A 26764-nucleotide genomic window follows, 5' to 3' on the forward strand; every position below is an offset into this window, starting at 1 on the left:
GAGCGGCTTCACTGGAGGTGGGAGAGGGGAAAAGGGCTACCGGGGCCCAGCTCCACCCCGCACACCCGGCCGCAGAGAGCAGCTCATTTGTCCAGGACGCACCGGACTCGCCGTATGGTGGATGCATCATATTTCTGTCTGCGATTTCTTGCATGGAAAAATGAGAGCCAAGAGCAACTGCTCCCACATCCCCGGGGTGGTCCTAGCTGGGGCTACGGCCACAGATGTGTTGGCGCCTCCCCATCACCGTCCTCTCCCAGATGGCAGAGCACCATGTTTTGGAGGCTGCTGAGCCATGTGTCCGTTCTCTTTGGGCATGGCCTCACAAGTGGTTTCTGATTAGGTTTTTTATTGTTAGTTCATCAGGTTTTTCTCTGGTGGCTCTTCGCTCGGTTGCCAGGGCAGATGTTGGTACCTGCAGGGAGTGTGTGCATCATCCAAGTCAGGTTATGCCAGGAACATGACTGAGGCTTCAGTCTCATCTCTCTCTCTGTTGGCTGGATGGGTCCTCTCATGCACCAAATTGCATCAAGCTAGATGTTTAGTGTAAGGGTAGCAAGAGGCACTGCCTCTCCTGGTAGGAAGCCTATGGTGTGGTTCATGGAAGATTTCTGGAAGACTTTGCAAACACTCGGTTTGGTTGCCAGACACCGTTGTGGCAGTTCCTTGGAAAATGGCAAGCTCTGGCAGCAATGCTGAAGCCATTGTCTGTGGTGTATATGTGGTAATGGCTTTTTGTTTGTTTTCTGCAGCCTTCTCCAGCCACCTGACCTGAACTTGCACCGTGGATGGTGCGAGCTGGTTGCAATCATAACGCATGTCCTATCCCACCATCGGAGCAGCTCGCTCCGAGCTTTCACCATACTTTACAAACTAACTGTAGTTTGATAGAGGGACACATCTAGTATTTCTTCTGAAAAAACTGCCTCTCCCAGCTTTATCCATCAGGTCTTTCTCTTTCTTGCTCTTTCTCCCCACTGGTGCAGCAGAAGCCACTTAAAAGTTGAACTGAAACATCAGATAGATGTGGAAGGTTAACTCCCACAATCACATATTGCCGTGTGTGGAGGTCAGAGTGGCTGATCTTAACAACAAATTGTATGCTTTTAAGAAAAAATGGTGATACCTTGGGTGTATGTTAATGTTGGCAATAGAACTGCCTGCCTAACAGGCCACTTGGCAGAGCAAGGATGACTTTCATGAAGACTTGCGCAGTTTAAGACTTGAAATCTCATAAGATTTGAGTTTTTTTTTATCTGAAGACAACTGCCAAAGCCAGTCAGCAGATCTCTCACTGGCGGTTAAGCCTTGCATGGACTTAAAATACCTGGTGTCAGCGAGCTAATTTCTCTCCTTCTTTCCTCACTCTCTCTTTTTGTACGGCCACAGCTAATTAGCGCTCTGGCTAGAAAGCAGTTCTGCTGTGTGCTGCGCAAACCCACAGTGCAAGATGGGGTTTTTTGCATGATAAATACCTCTCTGCTTCTTTCACCTGGCCGGGACCAGGCGAGACCCTGTCCCTTTGCAGCGCGTCGACCAGTTACCCCTCTCTGCCCCGTCCTTCCTCGTACTGGTGAAGAAAAGTGCTCCTTCTCCCTCTCCTCTTCCTTCCTCCTGCTCAGGAGTTTTTATTTCTCCTCGGTCTTGCTATTTGTTCTGTACAGCCTGACGTTGTTGCAAGGCTGCAATTTATAAGGAAATAGTGAACGTCTAAAAATCCAAGCCAGGGAGCCGGTCGGTAAGTCAAGGAGCCAGATCCCTTCCTGGCTGTGCCGCTGACTTCCCAAAAGCAGTCTGGGCTAAATCACTTTGATTTGCCTCAAATCCCCACATGTTGTCCTTTTGTTTGAGATTAAGAGCTCTCTGTCCCAGGGCTCCTGCTCTTGGGTGAGTGGGTTCTCACACTCTGTGGTGCAAATGCTGGGGTACACTGGAAACCCCCCAAGAAAGATGATGTGTACATCACTTCAACCTGTAATTCTCTACAATAAGCACCAGTGAAAATATTTAATTCTGTTACCCGGCTGTAGATCTGGAGGTGATGGCACACGTGCTGTGCCGCTTCACTTGGGAGCCACAGCCCACAGCACCCTAATTTTGGCATTTAAATAGGATTTGAGCTCTTTGGAAACCCAGATGTAATTAATAACCTGGCACCTCCATCTTCTGTGTCATTACAGGACATGAGCACAATCCTCCCAGAAGCATCACGAACATCGCTGGACAAATTTCACCCAGTGCACGGAGTGCTTTCCAATTCTCAGACAGCAAAGAAGCGTTGAAATGCAAAGCAAAAACAACTCAGAAGTGATTTTGGTGGCTGAGTCCCCTCAGCAGAGAAACCTACGGATGCAGCCAGGCGCTGTTCGGCTCTCCGGGGGTTACAGGATTTCCAGGCTCTCCCCCATTTGCCATCAGAGGAAGGAAAGCCGGGGCTGTAACCGTGTCCCAGCTTTCAAAGGGCGATTGTACGGGGCTGAGGCCTGCAGTGCTGCAGGCTGGAAAGGGCTTGTCCATGGAACAGCTTCCCTATGGTTCCCCTGCGAGAGCCATGCGGCTCCGTTGACTTTTCACACCTAATTAAAGAGGAAAATTCACCAGGCTCACGGTTGCCTTTCACGGGATCGCGGTACCAATCAGCAAACAGCGTTTCTGTGTTCAGGCTGTCGTTATTTTCGGGGCCCAGGGTCAGATGGAAAAAACCGCTTGACGAAACTGTCTGTCTCGAGAAATATCCTCCCTGAAGAATTTCATTGTCCAAGTTAATGGTCCAATAAAATCCCCAAGTCTGGGCCTTTGGCTTTCCAGTGGGTTGTTACAGCCTGTTACGATCCTCCTTGGATAGATGTGAAAGTGCAGCGCGCGGGACGACGTTTGGCACCGCGCGCGGCGGCATGGGCAAGCGTGCTTGCAGCGCCCGCGACGCAGGGGATGGCCGCGCTGGGCCGGAGACCATCCCCTTGGCTGGATGTGGGAACGTGCACAACCCCAAATCTGGGGGGTTTGGGTCTTTTCCCACAAAAGGGGGCCCCGCCGGACCTCTCTGCGGCATGTTGTCACCCACAATGTGCCCAGATCAGAGCAAATATTGGGGTGGGCATGGACGAGTGGGTGTACGCACATTTCAATTCAGCTTGTGGAAAATAAATGCTATAGAGGGTACCAAAAAAAAGTAATTTGTGAGAACGTGTTCTAGCTGCACAGAATGGGCAGTTTTTCATTTGGCTGCTTGTTGCTTACTGAAGTGGAAGAACTGCAAAACGTGAAGAAAACACATAGCACTCACCCCAGGAAGCTTTGCTTCTCGGTCAAAAGCCACAGTTTATGTCACAAAACCCTCGGGAACGATAGCTGATGCTCAGAGCAGAACAGATACCTTGGAGAACCTCATAGAAAGGATTTCAACTGAGAGTTGAGGAAATCAATTTTTTAAATGGGAAGCAATTTTTTTAAGGAGTTGGATAGAGCGAGGGAGATTCCTAGGGGAGAGGATGGAAACTACTTTTTTTTTTTTGTGGGATAGCATTACTGGTGGAAAAAATGACCTACAGAGACTGATTTCCTTCTTTCTGTCACTGACCATCTGCCAAGACCTGATTCTTTCTGGATATTAAGAGAGGGGCTCAAAGCACAAATCCTGCGACCCCACCTTTGAAAAGTGTGCTGCGCCGTCTCCTACGTGCCCCGGGTTCGTGCATCCTAAAACACGAACCTTAGCCATGATGGAGGTGTCTCCCTTTTTGAGGACATTACCACATCCTTCAGACAATCATCTTTGGAGGCAACGCACTCTTCACGTTCTCACCTTCTCTATTGTCTTGTAAGGCACCAAGGCGCAAACCACTCGATTCTCTTTGCTACCCCAATAGCTTCTGCAGTCCAGGCAAATCTCAGCAGCGTTTCTTCTGTCTTGTCATATGACACTTGCAACACCACTTCACAGTGTCTCAAGCCATGCTAAAGGTCATGAGATGCCTGGAGTTCTTGCCTTGCATTTAAATAGCTCCTGCTCAGAGCACGTTGGTAGTGCAGACACCAAATCCGGTCTTGTTTGCCTTTCTCTGTTCTTCTTTCTGCCCCTCTCAGGATGGGATTTGCTCCTTTTAGCAGGGAGATGGATGTCAGCTGAGGTTTTTTCTTGTCACAGTTTGATTAAAATGAACTTGGAGGATAGTTCTTCTCAGGAACCGCCTGGAATGTGTGGAGGAGGCTGGATTTCAGGTTTGGTTTTTTTACAAAGTCTTAGCTGGGTTTTGGTTTGGAAACCCCAAATTCAAATGAAAGATTGGTGGCTGAGATAAAATAGATCTGAGATCCAAGTCAACCTGGTTTTGCCTTCGCAAACCTCAAACCAGCTTGGTTTGCTCTTCATAGAAATGAAGGAGGAAACCCCCCAAACTTTTATCTGAGCCCTCCTCAAAATTCTTTTGATGCCCAAGATAAAATGGAACTGAGATTTACACGAAGTGCTGGGGAAGAAGGGGCCTCAAAACAACAGGTTCTGGCCCTGTTAACCGCCCTGAATGGACATGACCCAGCACAGCTTGGCAACCCAAATTCTTAAGTCATTGATACTGAGAAAAGCAATAAATCACATTTGACAGCTTAAGAAAAAACAGTCTGACCTTGTGTCTGTTTTTGATCCCACTGATGCAGCTGGAGACCTCAACGAGCACAAAAATGGCAGCTCTGAGCCAGTAGCCAACTGGAAAAATATGTGGAAAAAGTCCTTCATACACTACTGCTAACGGGGAATATGAAAATGTTTCTCCAGGACAGTGGCCACCTCTTCCAGATCGATCGCTAGCTTAAGTTATTAACAAGTTCTAAGAGCAAACACAGAGAAACAGGGGCAATGGGTACAGAACAGATGAAACCGTGAACCAGGACAAAGATATTTCGTAAGGAAAATGGTGGCTGTGGCCATTATCGCTCTGCAATGCGGAAGAAAAGCTTTTCTGTATGCAATGGGCTACAAAACCACGAGATACAGGTAATGGTGGGGACACAGCCACCATGGTGAATTCACACTGCGAATCCAGCTGAGCATCCAACCTACGCACGAAATCTTCTTTAGCTGGGTCATCTCCCAGGCTGCAGTAAAGCCAAACCCTCAGGTACAAAATCTGTGTTTTCTGTAGGCAGGGAGAAACTGGGAAAACAGATTTATCTGTCCCCTGTCGGAAGCCCATACAGTGTCCAACTGGTTCCACTGGGATGGAAAACGTAACATCTCCCAACAGAAATGTTTACTCCTTACTCCCACCACCTTTTGCATCATCAGCCAGTTCAGATTTTGGAAGTTCTCAGAAGCTCTGGAAGCTGCACACAGTTTAGAAATGAACCTCGCCAGGCAAAAAGCTTGCAGCCCTCCAGGTCAAGCCCTTTTAAGAACTCTTTTATTGCGACTTTACCAAATCCATTACAAAAAAAAAAAAAAAAAATCCTGCTGAAGATTACACCTTTGAAACGATAGCTACCTACAAAGTTTTAACACAGTAGTTCAAAGTGTTGGAAAAGACACTTTTACATTTTGCAGAGAACAGCAGGTTTTAATCTATTGTGATTTTTTTTTCTCCTCAGCATGTTTCGAGTCTGTTACATGAGTGTTATCTGTCCGGTTTCCAGGTTTTTATAATCCACTGGGGCCTGTGTAAATCTCAGGATTTCCTCTGCAGACTCGGCTCATGTTCCACAGCTGCGCTTGAGCACATGTGTGAGGAAATTAGAAATGAAATCAGCTGATCCAGTGTGGATTAGGGCGAGGAGAGCGACCCAAGCCTCGCGGGTGAGCTGTCCTGTCCGCGGGGTCAATGCCACCCTCCAGAGCTGGCCCGCCATTAGTGCGAGGTACCGACACAAGAGGGGTGACTTCTGCATCCCCCTCGGCCAGTACCCAAGATCTTTTTCTCATCTCTCGCTCTTCTGGCTGCCATAAATTCACATTATCGCGTAGTTGTATGGGAGCAGTGCCATGAGGTGTCAGCTCTGAGGAGGCCAAGTGCGGTTAAGTGAGGTCGTGGCTGCATCTGGGTGCAGTGCCAGCCTCATTTCCTTCAACTCTTTTGACCAAATTTGCTTTCTTCAACTGCCCTTGGCCCATCCGGTTTCCACCAACCCCCTACCAAATCAGCCCGCTGCGCTGGCAGCCGCGAGCGGACCCTTGCGGGACGCTTGGCGAGGGCGGGGTGAGGCTCCGTCCCAAAATCTGCACATGGCAAAGGCTTGCCCCGGTAAGGATGGAGAGGCGCGCTACGTGGGCTCCGGTGCCGGCAGCGCGGGCAGGGGCAGGCAGGGCTGAGCGCCGCGGGCTCGGGGGCTTTCGTTTGATGTCCCCATGCGCTGTTTGAGGGGCGCGGGGCCGTATCAAAGGCGAGTGGCGGCGTGGGCTCGGCACCCGGGGTGCCAGGCTGGGGTTAAGTGAGCCCTGAGGGCTCTGGCAGTTCGGGGCTGGCCCTCTGCCCGGCAGCAAATCCCACTTCAGAAAGATTCACCCCACACAGCAAACTTTTCGCCCGGGAGGTGGGTTTGCCATGAAATCCCCATGCCAGGTGATTTCTACCTGCTTGAAGTCTCACTCCCAGCGCTCTGCTGCCAGGAAAGCGACTGGAGAGGGTCCCTCCCTGCTCTCTGCAGGAGCTGGGAGCACCCACAGGCATCTGCTGTGGGTTTTCTCAAGCCAAATTTTTTTTTTTTCATTTTTTTTCAGGCCTGACGAGGTCTGTGGCCTCACGAGCAGCAGAGCCCAGGTCTCCAGTCACTGGACCGTTTTCGACCCCTGTTAGTTTCGGTTTACTCCTGTCAGAACTCTCCAGGCTTCCCAAAGACGGGAACGTAGGGAAAGGGAGCAGCAACAATGTTTAATATAAATCAAGCTAATTGCAGCGTTGAGCACGGTAGAAGGGGCAGGGTAAGAAAGTGCGGACAGACGTGGGTGAACCGTGCAGTGCGATCACCCGGAGCACGCCGGTAAATTTAATGAGCTGCTTACCTGAATGGCGGTTCTTTCCTTCGCCAGCACCCGGATGATTACACACACCCATTTATCTTAAGATTGTCTCATGTGGAATTGGCAGCTGGGGTTGCTTGAAACGTCTGCGCAAAGTTTAAATCCTTTAAAGATTTTTCAAGGGGTAAGCGTTGCATACCATGGTCTGGCAACCGTCTGCTCTGCTCCTGGAACTGGAGACAAAAGGTAATGAGGCTTGGAGAGCGAGTTCCCCGTGATGCCGTGTTCATGAGATGCATGAACGCGACACGCATGTGGCTGGAAAACCCCGCTCCTTTTCCTTTTCAAGTAGTTGAAGGAGCAAAGGAACGGGAATCTGGCCCAGGTTTCCTGCACATTCAAGCAGCGTTTCTCCCTCTAGGCCACGGGTTTACGCGTAGGGAAGCAGAACAAAGGTAAAAGACAACGGTTATGAACTGAGATGAACTTCCAGCCGAAGCCAGGAGGAGGGATTCTGACTCTCAGGAGCGGTACGGTGCAGCGGCCACAGGTCTGGACGCCTCGTGTGGTGGGTACCCAGTGAGCACAGGCTTTATGAACGCTGGTAGTTAATAAATACTTGCCCGAAGGGTGGACTCTGGTGCCAATTTTGGAGAAGGTGGTGGACCTGGTGTACGGTCCCCTGGCTGACTTCAGAAATATGGATGTGTCTCTTGGGTCTGGAAACCTGGCGGAAGGTTGGTCACCTGTACGCTGTCACCTGGGGTCGGAGGCAGAAGGCGCCTTGGAGCAGGGAACGTTTGGTTTCCCACAGGGTGAACACAGCGATTTGCTGCAAACCCTGTAACCGCTTTGCAGGTAGTAAAATTTTGGAGGAAACAGAGCTGGACTTAATCCTGTAACCAGTGCTCCTGGTAGTGCAGAGAAGGACATCCCAAGGGTAATTGCTATGACCGTGGTAAGGAACAACCCTGAGCACCAGAACTAGTAAAACTTGGTTTCCTATGCTGATTTCTTGGTGTCTAAGAAGGCACAAGCTCTGGCTTAATTTTCCTCCCTGACGAAGCATCCCAGAGGCGGTCACTAATTGGATTTTCTGTTGTCTGATGTCACAGGAGATTTTTCACCAGTGCTGTGTTCCAATATTGCACTGGGAAGCCAGGCAGTAGCTCTGGAGTAGGGAAAGCTCGATGGAAGTGAGTGTGAACTGGCCAAATGCAGCGCTGCTGGGCATGAGTGTTCCAGTTGAGAAACTGGAAAGGCAGTCATGATACCTTGTGTAGAGCTTCACTTCCACCTGCTGCTGAAAGCCAGAGAGAAGGGCTGGAAAACTCCTGAAATTGGGGTCCTCAGGTGCTTTGCTGGAGGGTCCCATCACCCATGAGGCTCAAGGCGCAGCCGTGGCTGGCAGTGGGATGTGTGTTTGGGAGACCCACCTCTGCATGGGAAAAAGGTCCCCTTGGAGCCCTGGAAGCCTCCAGCCGCTTAGCCAAGCCAGGACTGGCAGCCGCAGGGAAGGTTTGGAGAGATTTAATAGTTTTCCTCCGCCTGTTACATGGCTGTTTGGCTCTTTGGCCCTAGCGTGTCTGTAGGCTGTGGAGTCTCCATGTGCACCTTCGGATTTATGGGATTTTGGTGGCTCCCATGCAGCTCTGAGCCACCACAGTCCCTGGACACCGGGGCAGGGTTCAAAGTGTGTTAACCCCCTAAAGGAGTTATTCTTCCAACCTCTGTGCCATGGGAGGCCCAGTCCATCTCCGCAACTGCCCCATCACCCCATCCCTGTAGTGAACGCAGGGCGTCTCATGTTCCGCATCCCAAAAACCCAGGTTCGCTCTCTTTGGTGACTCAGAGGACATTATTTCTTGCAAAACCAGCCAGGCTGCATCCAGATGTCCTCCCTCAGATCCAGCTGCTTTGGGGGAGGTAGTTGCAACTACCAGCTGCTTGTCACCGCTCCCCTGCCAGCAGAGCCGGAGGGGTCAGCGTTCCCTCATCCGTCTCTGTCCGGAGGAGCCCCATTAGCAGAGACCTGCTTCTCACTCCCTTTCCAAGTTCAACTCATTTTCGTCCAAAGGAGGTCGGTCAGAAGGGAACCAACCGATCAATCTCTGCCTTGGAAAAACTCATTCCCTCCATCCAAGCATCAACATCAGCTCTACCCGCAGGACAGGACATCTGAAAGACCGCTGAGCTCTCTGAGCCCATCCGTTCGGTGCTAAGAAATACCCTGCGGTACTCATTACGGCCTGTATTTCCCGTACATCCTGCCCTCCCCTCCCTTTCTCCCCTCTTCCTCTCACGCACAAATGCGTTTCTATCCGGGGGGGGGAAAGCTGGGGCCAGTGGATGGAGCCCCCGGTCCTGGGCTGTGAGCCAGCAGCTCCTCAGCGCTAATCCCATCCCTGCCATTGCCGTGTTGTGTGGCCTTGGGCAAGGTGTAGATCACCTCTGTCTCGGTCTTGCCCCAGTTTGTGACATACAGATAACGACTCTGACGTTTACCTCCCTCGCCGAGCTGCCTTGAGGATTACTAGATGATGCTCGCGCAGTGCTTTGAAAACACTCAGGGTGTGAAAGTCCAATTATGATAAAATCCAAATATTTTCAGCCAGCTTTGTGAGTGGGAACAGAGCAAACGTCTTTCCCAACCAAGCAGCAGCCACTGACATGTTATAAAAGAGAGCCAACGCGGTGTGTGTGTGTACACATGTGTACAGAACAGCAGTCTGGACTCAGCTTGAGCTGATTCATGTGGTTTTTGACTTAGATTATCCAAGCTTACAAGGAACAAGGCTCGTATTTCTGCTCCTGATTCCTAAGCCTGGATACGTTTGGGGTTTTTTTCCCTTCTCTTTCTCTCTCCTGCTTTTTCTTCCTCAAGCAAACTCTTCTGGATCCTTCCTCATCAGGTTGTTGGAAGGGTTAGGTGTGCTGGTTTTCATCTCCTGGCCCCAAAATGGTGGCCTACCTCACTTCATTTAAAACCAAAGGCCAAGCGGAGGGGAAAATTGCCCTTTTTTTTTTTTTTTTTTTTTTTTGACATGCACAATACATTCCCCCTGCAGAAAAACAGCAACACATCTGGATAGTGTTTCGCTAGGGCTGCTCAAGGAATTATCAGAACAGTGTCCTTAGCTTCGTATTATGATGTGCCGTGCATTAAAAATGACAGAGGGGGGGAACCCGCAAGAGCTACTAAAAAAAAAAGAGCGAATTAAAAAAAAAAAAATTCCAACCCTCTGCTATAAAGAAGAATTTCCATTTGGTCAGAATGTGAAACAGCTTTGCCAAAAGTGATACTATTTAGGAGTTAGCAGTTACAGAACCTGCTCTTTATTTAGTCCCGCTTTTCCCATCAGGAGGACGGGAGCAGCGCATGGGGATCCACGGTGGCTGGGTGTCCGTGGGGAGGGGGTCCCCGGTTTGGAAGCAAGGGGAACTTGTGTATCAGGGCCGGCCCCAGGATCCTGGGGAGAAGCGGAGCAGGGACTGGCAGGGTTTGGATATATGTTGTGTTTTTTTTTTCACCTGGTTGGTGAAAGGAGCCCTGTGTGGCTGCCGTGAATGCGCCCGTCTGTCTGCCTCTCCTGCAATAACTCTGTCAACTTCAGCCCCCTTCGACAGAGACGCCAAGGCTGGCAAGATACCGAGCTCTTACAGGCCTTCTGAGAATAGATCTTTGGAAGATCTCGGTGATTTCAGAGCCCATTAAACCTCTAAAATTTCTGGGAAAGATGTAGAAGGGCCTTTGACAGTCCCCAGTCTAGAAATGCAGTTTGTTGAGCCCCGCTCTCGCCATCGCCGTGAAAGGGACCACAGGGCTCGTTTTCTGGATGCACGCGGGCAGCGTGCGCGGTGAGGCACCAGTAACCTTTACTTGGTGACACTGGGCTTGTCCATCCTTCTGTTGGTCACTAGAAGCTGTTTTACAAGGGAAAAAAAAAGTTCTTGAAGAGACCAAGCAAGCAATAAACTCAAAATACAGTGTTAGTAAATAAGTTGTGACAAGAAATCTGTTGCTTCCTGCCCTTCCTTTCCATGCATCTCTTGATGAGCTGCATTTGGCAGGTTAAAAAGCACCTGAAATCCTTTATTGGCTTGTTCTAAGGGGATATAAACCATTTCTGGGAACCAATAGAAAGCAGGTTACTAAAAGCCATGGTGACAGCTGCATACCAAAAGCAGACTAATAGCAGAGAGACAAAGGAATGGTAGAATAATCTGTAGTGAAATAAAGATTTTAATAGCAAAACCAAGTCTTTGGAGAGTGAATATGATCCAAAGCAAACCATACCTTTATATATGGGGATCTGGGAGAGAAAGAAAAAAAAATCATCTCATTTTTTCCCCCCTAAAACAAATTACTCCTCATGGAGCAGTTTCATATCTGCTGCTAAATTATTAAACTCCTTCTCTGGGGAAAAGAGATAAAATAAACATCCACCATTTCATTTTTTTCATAACTGAAAGAGGCTTGGGTGAGTGGAAAAGCAGGCTGGCCATGAATAACCAGGCAATCGAAATAAAATCATCAGATGTTTGGTGGTGCTGAGAAGATGTGGAGCCTTAAATAAATCAACAGCTTAAAACTGCTTAAATAATAAAAAAAAATCATCTTGTACGCAGTGGGTTCTTGGTGCCAAGTTTTCCCCAGTCAGTGTCTGGGGGAAGTGGGTTGCAACGCATTTGATGTAGGAGGCAAGGAATTTGTGTCTGAACGAGGCTAGGAGGGAGAAAAAGAAGGAAATAAGGAGAAACTGATACAGGATTATGTCATGCAGCACAGGATACAGATCGGAGCATGTTTGGTTGCACACGTGAGCAGTAATTGCCAAGAAAGGCTGAGGGGTGTGCGACACGGATGGGATCACCCACACCAACTGTGGCACAGACCCACTCCGTCAGGTGGGCGGCCGGTCTCCTTGTGCCCGGCAGCAAAACCAAGAGCCGGAGGAAAACCACAAGGGCATGCGAGGTATGAGAGATATTCCTCACAGTAATCCCAGGGTCCTCCTACCTTCCCTGATCTAACTTGGCTCTTCTCAGTCTTCCGTCCATGCCTGCAGTTTGCCAACTAATCCTGGAAGCCAGGAAGAAGATCCAGAAGTGCTGCGTAGGTGGCCAGCTGGGATGAGCAATTTACGCAGATGAGCTTGCTGCTCCTGGTGGGATGGGAACCGGGACAGGTGAGGGAGGCGACACATACTTTGAGGCTGTTTTGTCCCCCTCACCCAGAGCAGCCACCTCCTTCTGCACCTTGACCTTGCCTTCAGCTGCGGGAGCCAGCCATGTGCCCTGGGGTTATGCTGTCTGGGATGGAGAGGGGTAGCAACTGGTTTTGCACCTCTTTTTGTATTCTAAGTCATCACTGACTTTACCTGGAGTTGGCTCTGGGCCTCCCCACACGACACCAGAGCAGGTGCATGAGAGGTTTGAGATTTCAGGTCGCAGAGGGCTGTGATAGCTCTCACTGTAGCTGCGAAGATGCCCACACCAGGCTCAGCAAAGCATCACTGTGCACCAGAGGTCAAACAGAAAAGGACGAGGCCTTCCCTTGGTCCATCACTTCTCCGCTGTACGCAGGGGCTACAGCACTAAAGAGACGTCCTGAGTCCAAGCTCGTCTGGGTTGTACTCTGGATTTGGAAGATTTGGAGGTATTGGGCACACCCTGGTTTTCCCAAGGACTTTGGAACGTGCGAATGTGCAGACCCATCCCAAATGTTTGCTTCCATGGTCAGAGTGCCTCAAAAAAAAAAAGTTCTTGGCATTTTTTCCTTATCAGAAACCATCATGAAGCATTGACGTTCCCTGGGGAAGGCACCTGATTTCACCATCACAAGATTTCCTTCCCGATGGCTTAATCACGTTTCTTCAAGTCCACAGGAGAATTTGGCTTTCTGGATGCTTACCTGAAGGAGAATTAAATCTCTCATCATTTGAAATTCACTTTTTCAATAGATGTGACACAGGTTTCAGTGTTCAGCTTCATTTCCATCAGCAACACGATCAACATGGTTTCCATGGGAAATTGTTAATGTGATCGTGATAGAACATACCCCCGAAATAATGTCGTTCATGAAAAGCAGCATGGATGTGGTAATTTCAGGTAATGAATTCAAACAGTCTCTATAGAGGAAATCTCATCTCTTCTGCTTGTCCAAGGCATCCATTGAGCCACAGCTTCTTAGCATTTCACCCTGCACGAAAAGCCCTTTGCAAGCACTCCACACCTGATGTTTTTACGATTTCCATCCTTTACTGAGTGCATTCAGTCCTTTATTGGGTCTGTTATTCTTGCAAATTTTGAATAAAGTTGCCACCAAATGTACTTTGTAAATTCTTGTCCACAATTTAAGCTGGAAATTCTCTTTTCATGGGTCTGCAAATGGTTGGACGTGGGAAAAACAAATACAAAGAGAAAATAGGTTGCACTGGAATGAATATTTGAGTTTGAGCGATGTCTATTGATGCCAAAAGCATTGTGCTAAAAAAGTCAGGGAAACTTGATGGAAAAGGAAATTTTACAGAGCTCTCAGGCTGGGTTTAACAGATTGTGTGAAAGGTAAGTGGTGCTGGGATAAAGCAGCATTTTTCGATCTGGAATCAATACCTTCAGGAAGTAGAAACATTTGCCGTGAAGTGAGAAACCACACATGGTTATTTCATTATATTTACCTAATAAAGTACCTTTCTTTCATGTAGTATTAAAAAAAAAAGGTCTCACGTGGCATTTAATAAAAGAAGGATGCCTGAAAATGCCTTGGCGGTTAAAGAGGAATAGATGAGCTGTATTTCCTTCAATTTTCTCAGTGTGATACAGTCTGTATTTTAGCATGTAGGAAATTATCCTTCCCATGATGCCTTTATTGGAAAGATAAACAAATATTCTTGATTTTTTTTTTTTGCCTTGCGACACTCTGCTGGGGAGAAGTATTCCTCTTGCATGCACGTTGCAGATTTGAAAGCAGTATGTGGTAAATGATATCGCTCGATCTGCTGTTCCCGTCGTAGGTGCAAGCCCCTGGAGACCTCAGAGCAGTGCAGAGGAGGGCATGGAGAGCTGCAAACCCCCTGGTGCTCTCCCCGCGCCACAGAAAGCGGTGAGGAATGCTCGGAAAGCCAAGTTGGCTTCCCAGCTTTGATTGCCACATGCGTGGGATCTCACAGGAGGAGCGTGGGCAGGAGAGCGATGGAAAGAGCATTTCCACCTCCACAAGGCATTTATTGAGAAATCAGGGCCTCCTTCGAGGGTGAAGGACCTGCTGTCAAGGCTTGGGGTTGTGTAAGCGGGGTGGCACCCATGGGTGAGGGCAGAGCTGCGATCGCAGTGCCGAGGTGGGGCTGCAGGGATGCAGGATGCTGTCACTCCCCAGATCCAGCACAGGGCTCTGGGTTGGGATCCTGATGTCTCTGACGCTGAGCTGTGAGGGCCAACAGCATCCCAGCCAGCGAGATTATAAGATCTGGTTACACTACGGCCCTGCAAACAGAAGGGTTGTCAGGCTATGGCTGCTGTGGCTGTTATACTGCGCAGGTAGGGTTTCAGTACATACCTAAAGATTTATCTTCATTAACATGCCTTTAATAGCGCACACATGCTGCTCGGGGTCTGACAAAGCCTTTCCTTCCCTTCAGCGAGCACTGGCTCACATGGGTAGGCGACCAGCCTGTACCTGTGCCAGTCATCCTCCGTCCTTCTCAGATTTGTTGATGGCTTTTCCCAGGGATGGGGACAGAGGAACAAGGGTGTGTGGGCGACCGATGGCATGGCCACGGGGCTGTCAGGGTTACCACCATCTCTCCTACACACCAGTTGAATGGCCCTGCATCAGCAGGAAGAAAGGCAGGGGCTGTTCTGTGAAGTCCACCTCTAATGGTTTTCCAGGGAAGCAATGCCTGTTCCTTGATTCTTGCTGCTCAGAGCTGTTTGACAGAAGCATTTCAGACACTAGACCTGGAGGACCTTCTTCCCCTAGTGCTCGCTTCCACTTCTCATCATGCTCCGTCAGCGTCCGATGTGAGCTATCACAACCCAGAGCAGCTCATAGCTTCTCAAGGTCCCAAGGGTTTCCTGGTCAGGTGCATTGTGGAGAGCTGGGGTTGTTCAGCCTGGAGAAGAGAAGGCTCTGGGGAGACCTTGTAGCAGCCTTCCAGTGCATAGAAGGCTCCTACAGGAAAGCTGGAAAGGGACTTTTGACAAGGGCATGCAGTGATAGGATGAGGGGTAGGGGCTTTAAACTGGAAGACAGTAGGTTTAGATTGGATATAAGGAAGAAATTCTTCACTGTGAGGGCGGTGGAGCACTGGCCCAGGTTGCCCAGAGAGGCGGTGGATGCCCCATCCCTGGAAACATTCAAGGCCAGCTTGGACAGGGCTCCGAGTGACCTGATCTGGTAAAAGGTCAGTGGAGTTGGAACTGGATGGTCTTTAAGTTCCCTTCCCACCCAAACCATTCTATGAAATTGAGCTCCTACAGATCCACTTTTGGGGACGCACCACTTTGAAAATGGGCAGGAGGAAACGCAAGACCTGACCCATAACAAGAAGACACTTGTGCATATTTTTCACAATTTCTAACCTTAGCCTGTTACTAGAAAACCCCGTCAGGGTGTGCTGGGAAGGATAAGACAACTGCTGAACAGGAAAAAACAACTTTCATTTTCTGCGCGAGCCTGCAGCTGTCAGCTGAACTGATGCCTGCCCTCTCCATAACAACAGCTGGAGTGGCCAAAAATGGCATGCGGACCGCGGGCTGCTGGTAACGAACTGCCCAGCTCCTGGACGTATCGGTTACAGCCAGCACCTCGCAGATGCCACTTCCGTTAAAAAAATACAAAATGAGGAGAAAAAAAAAAAAAACACAGATGGAAAAATTATTTGCCTGACATTGGAAATTCTTTTTGTTACATGAACCCTGACATGTGTTGCACTATAAAAGGCGGGTGGGTGAGACAGGGGGGATAAGAAAAGGGAAACTGGAGGAAGAAAAAATTCTCCGTGAACTTGCTTTTCACCTGTTGTCTCAGGACGGGGTGTCTGGGGAAGGAGGTGGGATGTCTGCGCCGGCGGTGACAAGACAGGGCCATCAGTTCCACTCCGAGAACTCTTTTCCCCAGAAATGTTTACAAGGATGAAGATTCCTCACAAGCAAGCAGCTTTTTGTGTGCTGGCTTATACCGTAATGAAATATATGTTCTCCTCTAGAAAATCTAGATCCAACTAGGCACAAGAGAAAATTTGATGACGGGCTCTGCTCAGGCAGGAGCCTGAACCCTAACGCACAAGGAGGGACAAATGCACAGGCCAGGGCGCGGGTGACACCCTGCAGCCCGTGACGAGGATGTGGCGTGCCCACGTGAGGAAAATGTCACAAAGACATCCCTTCCACCAAAGGGGTCGGCGGCCCCTCTCCCTGTTGTGAAGATACCAGGATGATTTGTCAACATCGCATCGGAAATGTTCACAGCGCACAGTTCTCAGCAGATGCTTTCCAGGTCCAAAGCGCTTGCGAACACTGATTAGTTACAGCGCTGCGGCTTCTTAATCACTGCCGTCCCTCACTGCTATAGCTCATGTCAACGTTTCGCTGCTTTGTCTGGTGCTTATTTCCAGCATAATCCACTCAATCAAAGCTGCTCCCTTCCAGCACACGGCTCATCCCCGGAGCCTCTGACGGTGGCTCGTCTGGCATATCCATGTTTGCACCCGAGCTGCAGCCAGCACCTTTCACCTCTGTTATTTCGGAGGAGAAGCAGCCAAGAAGCAGCGTGGGACAAATTGCCACCATGCAGAGATGGTGCCTGCCCTGGCAGAGAGGGAAATGCTGGTGGCCAAGAGCTGGGGGGTGAGGGGGGGGGTGAGGATGAAGATGGGCTTCTAGGAGAGATGGAGCTGGACCCTTCCCAGACAGGCACAGCTTGCCGCTGGATATGGAGCAGATGGAAGAGAAAAATGGTCCCAGCGAGAGTGGTTAAGTCCCAGCACGGGGGCAGAGGAAAGCTGGGGAGTCTCCATCCTCAGAGCCACTTGACACTCATCCAGATGAGGCCCCAGGCAGTGTCACCTCATCCTGAGGTGATACCTGTTTTGAGGAGGGGGCTGGATTAGAGACTTGTGGGGTCCCTCCAAACCTGAATTATTGGGCACTTGAGTGACATTGGGCTTTTCTCCCATCTTCTACAACACTCATCTTCTGAATCAACTCCCATCTTCTGAAATCTGTGGATTTAAGGTTTTGCATTACAGGCTCCAGCTTGGCCCCGGCTCCGCTTCCCAGCATCTGACACTGCCCATCCATCCATCCATCCATCCGTCCCACTTCCCCCAGCCTTTATCTGAGCACGGGAAGCTGCACAACCCCCTCACTCCAAGGTGCCTCCCACCAGCTGCCAGACGCGGGCGGATTGCATGGCCGCTTTCTGTTCAGCAGGGGCGTGAGGAGGCAGCAAGCGCGAAGGAGTAGGTGCGGAGGTAACATTCGCTGCGAACTTCAGCCTCCCCATTAGAGCGAGCTGGAAACATTTGCTGGTGGGAGAATGTTACCGGTGACAGGTCCCAAAATAATTGCGGAGGTGACATGAGTGAGCGACACCGATAATGAACACGAGTTGGTGGAGCTGGCATAATTTCCCGCAGAGCTCTGTGGTCCCTAAGGATGCTTTTACGCCCCCGCTGGGCCTAATTTAAGCGAAAGTTTGGGAGTTTGACTTCACCCTGAATCTCGCTGGCTTGCTCAAACTTTTCCCATTACTCTGATAAAAGATAAACATTAACTCTTGGCTGATTTTTATTGAGATTTAGTGTCTAACTATTTTTCCGTCCTCTGGGGAAACATAATTCCGCCGTGACTCACTTTCGGTGTCCGAAACAAACATGCCCGTCGCGGTTGTGGAAGAGACGTACCGCGTCCTCACCCGCGGGGGTGATCCCAGGGGAGGTCACCCTTCTTCGGCAGGAGGGCAGGAACCATTTTCAACAAGGTGGAAGGAACAAATGCCACTTCTGATGGGTCATCTTGCTTATTGCTTTTTGGTAATTGCAATACAAACACTGGGGAGAGAATTGAGACTCAAAAAAGCTGATCATGGCCACAGGGCTGTATTTTTGTGAGAATTTTAAGATGAAAATCTCACTGTATTCACCTGTGGGTATTTTCTAGCTCCGGAGGTTTAGATGGAGCCACTTAAATGCTTTGGGAGGAACAAAACCCTCTGGTTTTGGAAAGAGGTAGATCCTTTTTCTGCATAAATGAAGAAGACCTTTGGTGTGCGACTGTTCAGTTTCAAGATGAGAGCTGACAGGGCTGAGATGGACCGTACCTTATCCAGTCTAGGAACTTCCCTGGGTTGGGAGCCGTTAAGGGTTCAGGAGGCAGTCCAAACTCTGACTTGGACAGGAGGCTGCTGCACTGGAGCCATTTGGGAAGCTCGTGACTCAAAGTGGCGATCTGCTGCTTTCTCACACACCAAATAGAGACAAATTCAGATTGAGGTTCCTCTTGTATAGTAGACATAAACCGAGTCCAGCAGCAGGCTGTACCTGTTCTCATTTTTGGGTCTTTCCATTACCTTCCAGCCTTGCAGCGGTGCCACCAGCAGCAGGTTTCCTGTGGCGCCGAGCAGGAAAGACATTTACATTTTGCTAAAGAAATCAGCTGGACCATAAGTGAGTATCCCTTTGGGTTTTTGCATAACTTTTATGTCCAGTCCTGTATTCTTCCTTTTTGTGCTGACCCAGCAAGGACAACCAGCCTCCTCCCTCCTGAATGTGACGTTACGCTTTGCAGTAAGCTAAAGCGAGTGAGGAATCCATATTTCCTCTGAGACCGGTGCCTTAACCTGGCATGGAGACTGCGTACCTGAGAGAGGTTTTACACATGTGCACTTGTCACCTTCACACCTTCTCTTCGCGCTGGCGGAAAGAACCAAGGCATCACCGCCAGCCTCTGAGGACAGCTGGGGTGGAGGGTAGGCAGGATACCAGCCAAACCCTTATTGCAGGGCTGGGGGTAGAACATTTTGACCAGGCATTCCTCCTCACACAGCCGGGGCAGGAGAAGTCTTCCAACAGCCTTGAAGACCCAGCCCGTTATGTCTGCGACGTGCTCCTCTGCCACCCGCTCTGCTTCAAGTGGACGCTAAGGGAACGCGACGGCGGTTGGCCCCTCTTCATGGCCAAAGCGTTGCCATCACACTAATCAAATCACCTTCAAATTAAAATTTCTACTGTGATTCTGGATATTACAAGCCCTCTCAGTGCTTTAAAGCTTTCCAACATTAATTTTTCAGATAATTTACAATTTTTCTCTAAACTGGTTAAGTCACTAACTAATTTTCTCACCCTTTCCTTTTCATGTAGGAACTAATTTTATGGACAGAATTACAAGCTACCCCCTACTTTTCTTTTATGTATGTTTCCTCCAAAAGCATCGTAATTGGAGATCTTCAGCTTTAACGCCTCCAGATTATCGCAAATGAATAACCCAACAATCACGCTATCAGCCTTTACTATTTCTAGATTAACTGCAAAGAAATGATCGTGTACTTTGTTTGTGAAGCTCTTAACATAAAGTATGAATGGTTTGGAATTAGTTTCTTCAGTTTTTACACAGGTACCTCCCATGTATATCACAAACACCCAAATGAGAGATTGTGTTATCAGAAGAAGCGTTGCCAGAAGCAATATTGTTCTCTTCGTTTTTCACCTGGCGTAGGTGAATTTGCTTACCAAATCCACAGATCCTCGGGAGCAACTGCTTTTGTTCTTCTTTGCTTGTGACAAATGCAATTAATAAAACTGATTGAGTTTTTCCTGGTTAGAGATGAGAAGAAGCATTCACACGGTGCTGGAACAGAAGCCGTCTCCAGGCAGCAGCTGTGGCTCCCAGGTTCCAGGAGGATTTTCAGTGCTTGTTGCAAATCCAGGAAATTTTATAGATCTTTGTTCCCCTCTAGTGGCATATTCACAAAAAACAGCTCAGCCTCCAAACTGCTGCTTCCTCAGGGGTCAAATCATTTGGTTTTTTTCTGCATGGACAAGGCCCATGCTTTGCTTCTGCAGGCTCTGAGTTCAGATATCGAGGCGACATATCTGCGTTCTGCCGCAGGCATAGGAGGCACTTCCAGAGGCCAGTTCAGCCAGGATGAGCACGGGTGTCACGACACGCTGTCTTGGACGAGATCTGCCTGCCACTCACTGTAGCATGAAATCAGAAGTCATCTGGAGTCAGCGAAGAAGAATTATTAATGAAGAAGAGGAGCAGCTTACCAGAATCGGCATCACCTGCCTTGAGGTGGTGCTGGGCCAGTAACTGGACACGACACACTGAGGACCCCCCACCACCTCTGTGTGAGAAAATGGGCTTGCGGAGTTCCTGGAGAGCAACTTGCTGGAGGAAAACTATTCTGATGTGGAGGGAATAACAGTGGGGGGAAAAAGCCTGACAGGCAGCCTTCACTGTTTTCTGTGCTCCTGTGTGTGCCGGTGTCACCCTGAGCTGGTGTCATTCTGTCCTGGTGCCACCGTGTCCTGGTGCCACCAGCTGGCTTTTCCTCGGGAAAGCATGAGCGCTGGCACGTGTGTAACTGGGAACGTGCCCTCTGCCACTACCACTCGGCTCAGCCCTTGGTCCTCAGGTCCATGAGCAACTCAACACCGGCTCTTCAGGATATTTGTATTTTTACTGAACATCTGAACCAAGAAAATTTGTTTAACTCTCCCTGCAAATCCTCCAGCTGTTTATGCAAACTCTGTCTTTAGAGCTGACGGGCAGCTGTAAAGGAATTCCCTTTTCTTGGCTCCATGGTCTGCACCTACTGAACGCTTCGTTAAAAAATTAACAAGCGATGGAGTTAACAGCGGTGTTGAACGCGGAAGGGTCTTGCCAAATTACAACAGTGTCCTCTAGTGGAGTCATCTGCCCAGTGTCCTCCCCTCAGCCCTGCTGCAGTCACACAGCAACTGTACCCACGGCAAGCGCCCAGGATTACCAGGGAGGAATAAAACATAACTGGAAGGCAATTTAGGAACTTGAAGAACTCTTCCAGGAGCAGAGCCCTCTCATAACCTCTTTGCCCAACAACTTTTCTGCTCCTTGCCAGTCCTGAGCTTTCTGAGCTAACTTTACACCAAAAATTGGGGAAATTGTAAGTTGGCATCATTTGGGATGCCTGGTGCTATTAACACACACTTGCTAGCTACTGTTACAATGGGAGATTAAATTAATTCTGAATATCTTTTCTTTTTAATAAATTAAGCCTGGGAACAAAGTCTTACTAAAAAAATCTCGTTGTGATTTCTGCCGTGACTCCATCTTGTCTCGTATTCCTCATCCCCACCTCCACCAGGCCATCAGACAGTCATCCCCGCTTTCGCCTGGTCCCACTGGAGACCCTTTCCTGTTACTCATGTGAAAGAAAAACTGCGCTCCTGTAGCAAAGTGGAAAACAGCCCTGATACGGAGAAGAGTAGATCAGAGTATTGGGGGAAAACATTACCCAAGCCCCAGCTAGCAATTGTCATTCTCTTTTGAAAGAGCTTATTGCACTTTATTTCTAGGAACCTACTTGGGAAGGGGAATGGATTAATCTGCCAGGGAGCAGTATGGGCAGAGCGGCCCAGGAAATCTGTGTTGTACATTTTTAAAATAACCCATTTTCCCAGGTGTTAGTGTCCATTTTTAATATCTGACCAGCGAAGGGCAGGTGGTAAACACCACGTACCTGTCCCGGGGGCCAGTGATGGAGTTGTCATCTCAGCGCTTTAGAGAGGACGCGATCAGTGTATGGCAGAATAAATCTTCGTGCCTCTGCCTGTCACCTTAGCCTTGCAAAGAGGAGGAACACTCTAAAACATCTGAGCTGGAGTCTCGTCCGTCCAAGAGCAGGCTTTGATTTCCACCTGATCAAACTCGGGCTGCCTGATTAAATTGTCTCGAAGCACTGAGAAACAAGCTTTGGGGATGGCGATCGGTGCCAGCTCTCTCAAAAGCTGTGCTGATCACTCCAGGTGATTATTTTGATTATTCCTGGTTTATTTCCCTTTTTTTTTTTTTGCTAAAGTCACCCCTCTGCTTTGTGCGATGGCCTGACAATTCACTACGGTTCACTTGGGTTCAGCAAGAACTGAAATGATGATAAATAACGATGCCAAAGGAGACAACGACAAGAGCTGCTCTGGAGATCAGGGCAAAGCAGTAAATCATGCATATTCCCTTTCAAAAAATGAAAGAGGAGGGCTGTGTGAGGCTGGATGTTTCTTGGTGGGCTGGCAAGAGCTTATCAGAAACATCTCAGAAAAAGCATCACTTAGAAATAAGTGCCAGTTCTTCAATCAAAAGGAAAAAGAAGTAGAAAGAGAAGTTGCTTAGCAATCTTTCCCCAGGGTCCTGGACTTACGGAAATGTTCAGATCTGGCTTTGGGGGCTGCAAATTGGCCCTTTTTGCCTTGACAATGGCAAAACCAATGCTTGCGGGAGCATCCCGTGAGCGATGGCGATAACCCTACTGGTGGGGCTGTGGGAGGAATGTGGGCTGTAATAGGCAAGTGCTGTTCTGGACCAGGGTAGAGGAGGAATTTCCCCTAAGAAAGCCTCACAGGCCCAATTTAGGAGGTCTGGGGCTTGGGGAGGGTGAGCTGATGGCCACAGGAGAAAGGTCACCTTCGCTCTCTGCAGACACCGATGAACAGAAGCGTGGGAGGAAAGCACTGAAGCTCTGCCCGCTCTCTGCCACTCGCTCGGAGCAGGGAAAGCTGTTCCCAGACTGTGCTTCACCACGCGTGACCCATCTCCATTTTCCTCAGGTGCACAACGAACTTCCCCTGACCTTCCCACACACAAGCTGTTCCCACAAAAGAGCGTCCCTAGCTACTCCACAAAATCACTTCTGCACCGAGCGCTGCGGCTGATCTAGGAACCTTGGCCGGAAAAAGCTTCTTCACAAACTCTGGAGCAACTCAGACTGAATCTGCAGGGTCTTATCCAGTCATGTCTGGGATTAAAAAAAATAAAAAACCAAAATCTAGGACCTGAGGATCTTTCGGTTTGTCAATTAAAGCGAGCAGGATTTGTGCTGCAATAGCCTGTCCCGTTTCACACCCTCACTTCTCCCTCAGAGATTATGAGCTCATGTAAAATTCAATCACTGTATACAACCACAAGAGGCGGGAAGTGAATGCAGCTCGCTGGGGAATAAAGCACGCGGTGATGCGTTTGTAGCCGTGTGCCGTTTGGTCCTGCCCTGTGTGTCTGTCTGGAGGCGCATTAGAGGAGGGGACACGACGCGACCGGGGAGCTGCGAAACCCACGGCGATTAGCCCAGGGCACATCCTGTTCCGCTGTCTGGCACCGGGCTTCTAATTAAATAATTGCGAGCGTTGTTTCCCCCTCTGAAACAGTGTTCTCTTAATAAATGCAGCTCACAGGAATTAATTCTGATTCAAGGCTCTTGCAAAGATAAATATAGAGGCAGCCTTCATTATTGCACGGTATTTTGCTGGGGGAAGGAGGGAGAAAGAGCAGGGCTTTACAAATTTTAAGCATGCTGTTTTTTCCAGGAGGTGGTAAGACCACGACAAGTACCAGCCAGGGAGAGCTGGGCAGGAAAATGCTTTGTCCCGGGTACCACGGCTGCCGGGAGGGGCACGGGGCAAGCACTGATGCACTTCACCCTCCACATTCGGGATGGGGTTTGATTCAGGGCACTGGAAAGGCACAGATCCCCAGGCACACTCCAGACCTTTCCAGACCCAGGTGTGGTGTGCTTTCTCCAAAATGCATGAGTAGCAAGAACTTAGCTTTTTTTTTTCTCTCTGTCCTTGCCATTTTAGGCAGATTCTCCTTAAGCTAGACTCTTTCCTGTTTGGTGCAAATCAATCTGAAGCCAGATTGACTGTGCCCAAGGTTCTGGATAAGGCTTAGATCAGTTGATAACGGACATGGACTGAATAAAACATCACAGGCAACAACATCAGACGCTGTGCTCCCATGTGTCTGCCTGCTACTGCAGGCTTGGACCATAACCTCTTTGGGGGAAGACCCTCTCTTGGTGATACCTAGGCTTTGTGTTCTCCGGCTTATCTACATGCTACAGAAAATAATGAGAGTGGAGATGGGCAGGATTTACAGCTCGGGCATGGAGCTGGAAGGCAGAAGATCAAAGTTCAGTTCCGTATTGGATGTCAAGCAAATACCATCATCTGTCTCCAAAATAATGGTAATTCTATTCTTGTAACTCACAGGGTAAAGGATAAACTCACTGATACACAATACATGCCAGAGATGATGCAGATACTTGGAAGACAAGGACAAGAACACCAGAGAAGCTGAGCAAGGTCTCCTCAACCTGATCTGCACCCACAGAGTCCCTCATGGCGAGCGCGTTAGGGTGCAGTTACCTGTGGCTGGTTTGCTTTGTAGGGGAGATCTCTAGAGACATAGGAACGTCCCTCGGCCACGAGCTGGAAAAGTAGAGCAACTCCCTGCCTTTTTTTCCCAGTCCAACTGCTAATGCTTATGCACAGTACGCTGCAGCACCAGTAATGTCCCTCAGACCTGTCCTCGCTCCCTTTACACGCCTGGCCCGCTGCACCACTTTCCAGGCGCCGGGAGCATGGGAAAGGAAAACTGCCACAAAATTCAGTTTTTTAAACTTCAACCTGGCAAGAGACTTGGGAGCAAATTCCAGGGTCTCCATGCCTGGGTGTTACAAGCAGCTCCTGCAGCCAGTGGATCATTTACTACTAATTGTAGGAAAATGCAGGCAATCCTGGGTGGTGAAGGAAAAGTCCGACCAAGTTAATAACAACTGCATCGACTGAATTGACTGAAGCACAGGGCTGGTGTCAGCAGGGCTCATTCCGTCTCAGGTGCAGCCCAGTTTTTAAATACATAGTTGGACTTCACGCATCGGAGAAGCAAGGAGGGATTTCAGATGAATAAAATGAAACAATTTGCATCCTGCCACGTGCTCCCATGAGCTGGGAAGAGAAAGATCACTGAAGATGACAAAAGTCATGGTGAGGACAATCAAGCCTCGTTCTTGCTGCAGCTGAGCCTTCTCCCTCCTCTAATCCCACGCAGTGGGTTAAGCCCACCTGCTCCATGCAGGACTTTGCTGCCCTCCCTACAGCCGTTCTCCAGCACGATGAACTCGGGCAAGCTGTGAGAGATCCTAACGCCAGTCGATGCTGGTAGCAGGGCACCGGTAGCTCGGTCCTAGAGGACGCTAAGAAGAGGGTAAGCCTCACCTCACACCATCCTGACACATAAAAAAGTGAAAACTAATAATGCAGAGCTGCATTTTGGGGTTCTTGGGCTAAAGACACTGCCCTAAACACTAAACAGGAGTAACAGAGATGGATGGGGCAGGTGTTGATCTTTGAAGCCCAGTTAGTTGTGATCAGTAGTTGGGGAAAACAGGAGATAAATTACAGTGCATGACATTTAACACCACTCCACTGAAAGCAAATACTGTCTTTAAAATGAGCCACAAACCAAATGTTTAGGCTCACCCTTTGGGGACGAGCCTGTTACTGTGGTGCTGCAGATATCCTCTTTAGTCAGCGTGGAGCCCAGGGAATTCCTTCTAAAGCACGAGAACAGCTGGGAGGAGGTAAATGACAGCATTGGAATAGCACTCACAGTGCATATCATCACAGGCTAGACTGGCACATAGGACACCTGGCTACAAAATGTACATGCCAAAATTATGTTTCTGATGTGATATGCTGTCTGTTGCATGTACTTAAATGTTCCTTTCTGCTATAAACACTTCACACCGTCAACAAAGACCCATTTTGGCAGGGTAGAAGAGAATGATGCTCTCTGATACTCAAAGGGGAAAAGCAGCCACAGAAAGACTACAAAAATTGGCTACAGGCAATATCACCATCGAGAGAGAAGAGGAACCTCATGGTGCACACGATGTGTGCAGATGGAACATCAGTGACAGCACAATACAGCTCAGTGAAAACGCCTGTGTCCCCCGTCTATTCTCACCTCTTGGGGAAAGAGTAACAGCTCAGCTTTGCCAGTCTCTGCATGCTTTTGAAAAGCTCCATCCCATTACGCTAATTGCGCTGAGCAGACCAGGGGTGCTGCCATGTGGACCGCTCTGAAATAAGTTTGGCAAGCATTAGCAAATATCTAGACAAAGCCTTGTTCCAATGGGAAAGTCTTAACAGGTCCATCACACCTACACTTTGTATGCACGCAAAAAAAATTAATATGAATTGTTTTGTCATCTTATATTTCTATGATGAATGAGTACAGCATCGATTTTTTTTTTAACCAACCTCACTTTGTGAAGCCAGGCAGTGCTGCCATGTACAGATGAGACACAGGGAGATGAAGGAGTTTTCCCGGATGCACAAGAGCGTACTCGCAGACCGCGCATTACACAGGGCTGTAGGCAGGACCCTGACCCGGAACGTATTCAACAGAAGAGAGAAAGCTGGCAGAGAGCATCGCTTCACAGGACCGCCACATCCCAGTCACTCGTGGGAGTAAAGGTCTAATCAGTGGCACACGCCAGCTTCCTGCAAACCCTTTGTTTTGTAAACGTAGCAGGCTCAGCTGATGCTCATTGCAACCTTTCCGCATTTCTTGATGCGGATGTCTTATCGTCACCTACAGCCCCGTCTAACAAGAAAGTCAGTGCTCAGACCCAGCAAACTGGGTGCTATTTACGTGTCTCTGTCTCGGAGCCAGCTCCCTGCAGGAGCAGGATCCCTATGCCTTTCCATCCTTTTACAGCACGGGCTGTTCTCTGCGTCGCAAACAATTCAGCCTCGTGCACTGAAGGCACGCACG

Source organism: Chlamydotis macqueenii, chromosome 15, assembly GCF_036417535.1.
Source record: "Chlamydotis macqueenii isolate bChlMac1 chromosome 15, bChlMac1.mat, whole genome shotgun sequence".
Lineage (NCBI taxonomy): Eukaryota > Metazoa > Chordata > Aves > Otidiformes > Otididae > Chlamydotis > Chlamydotis macqueenii.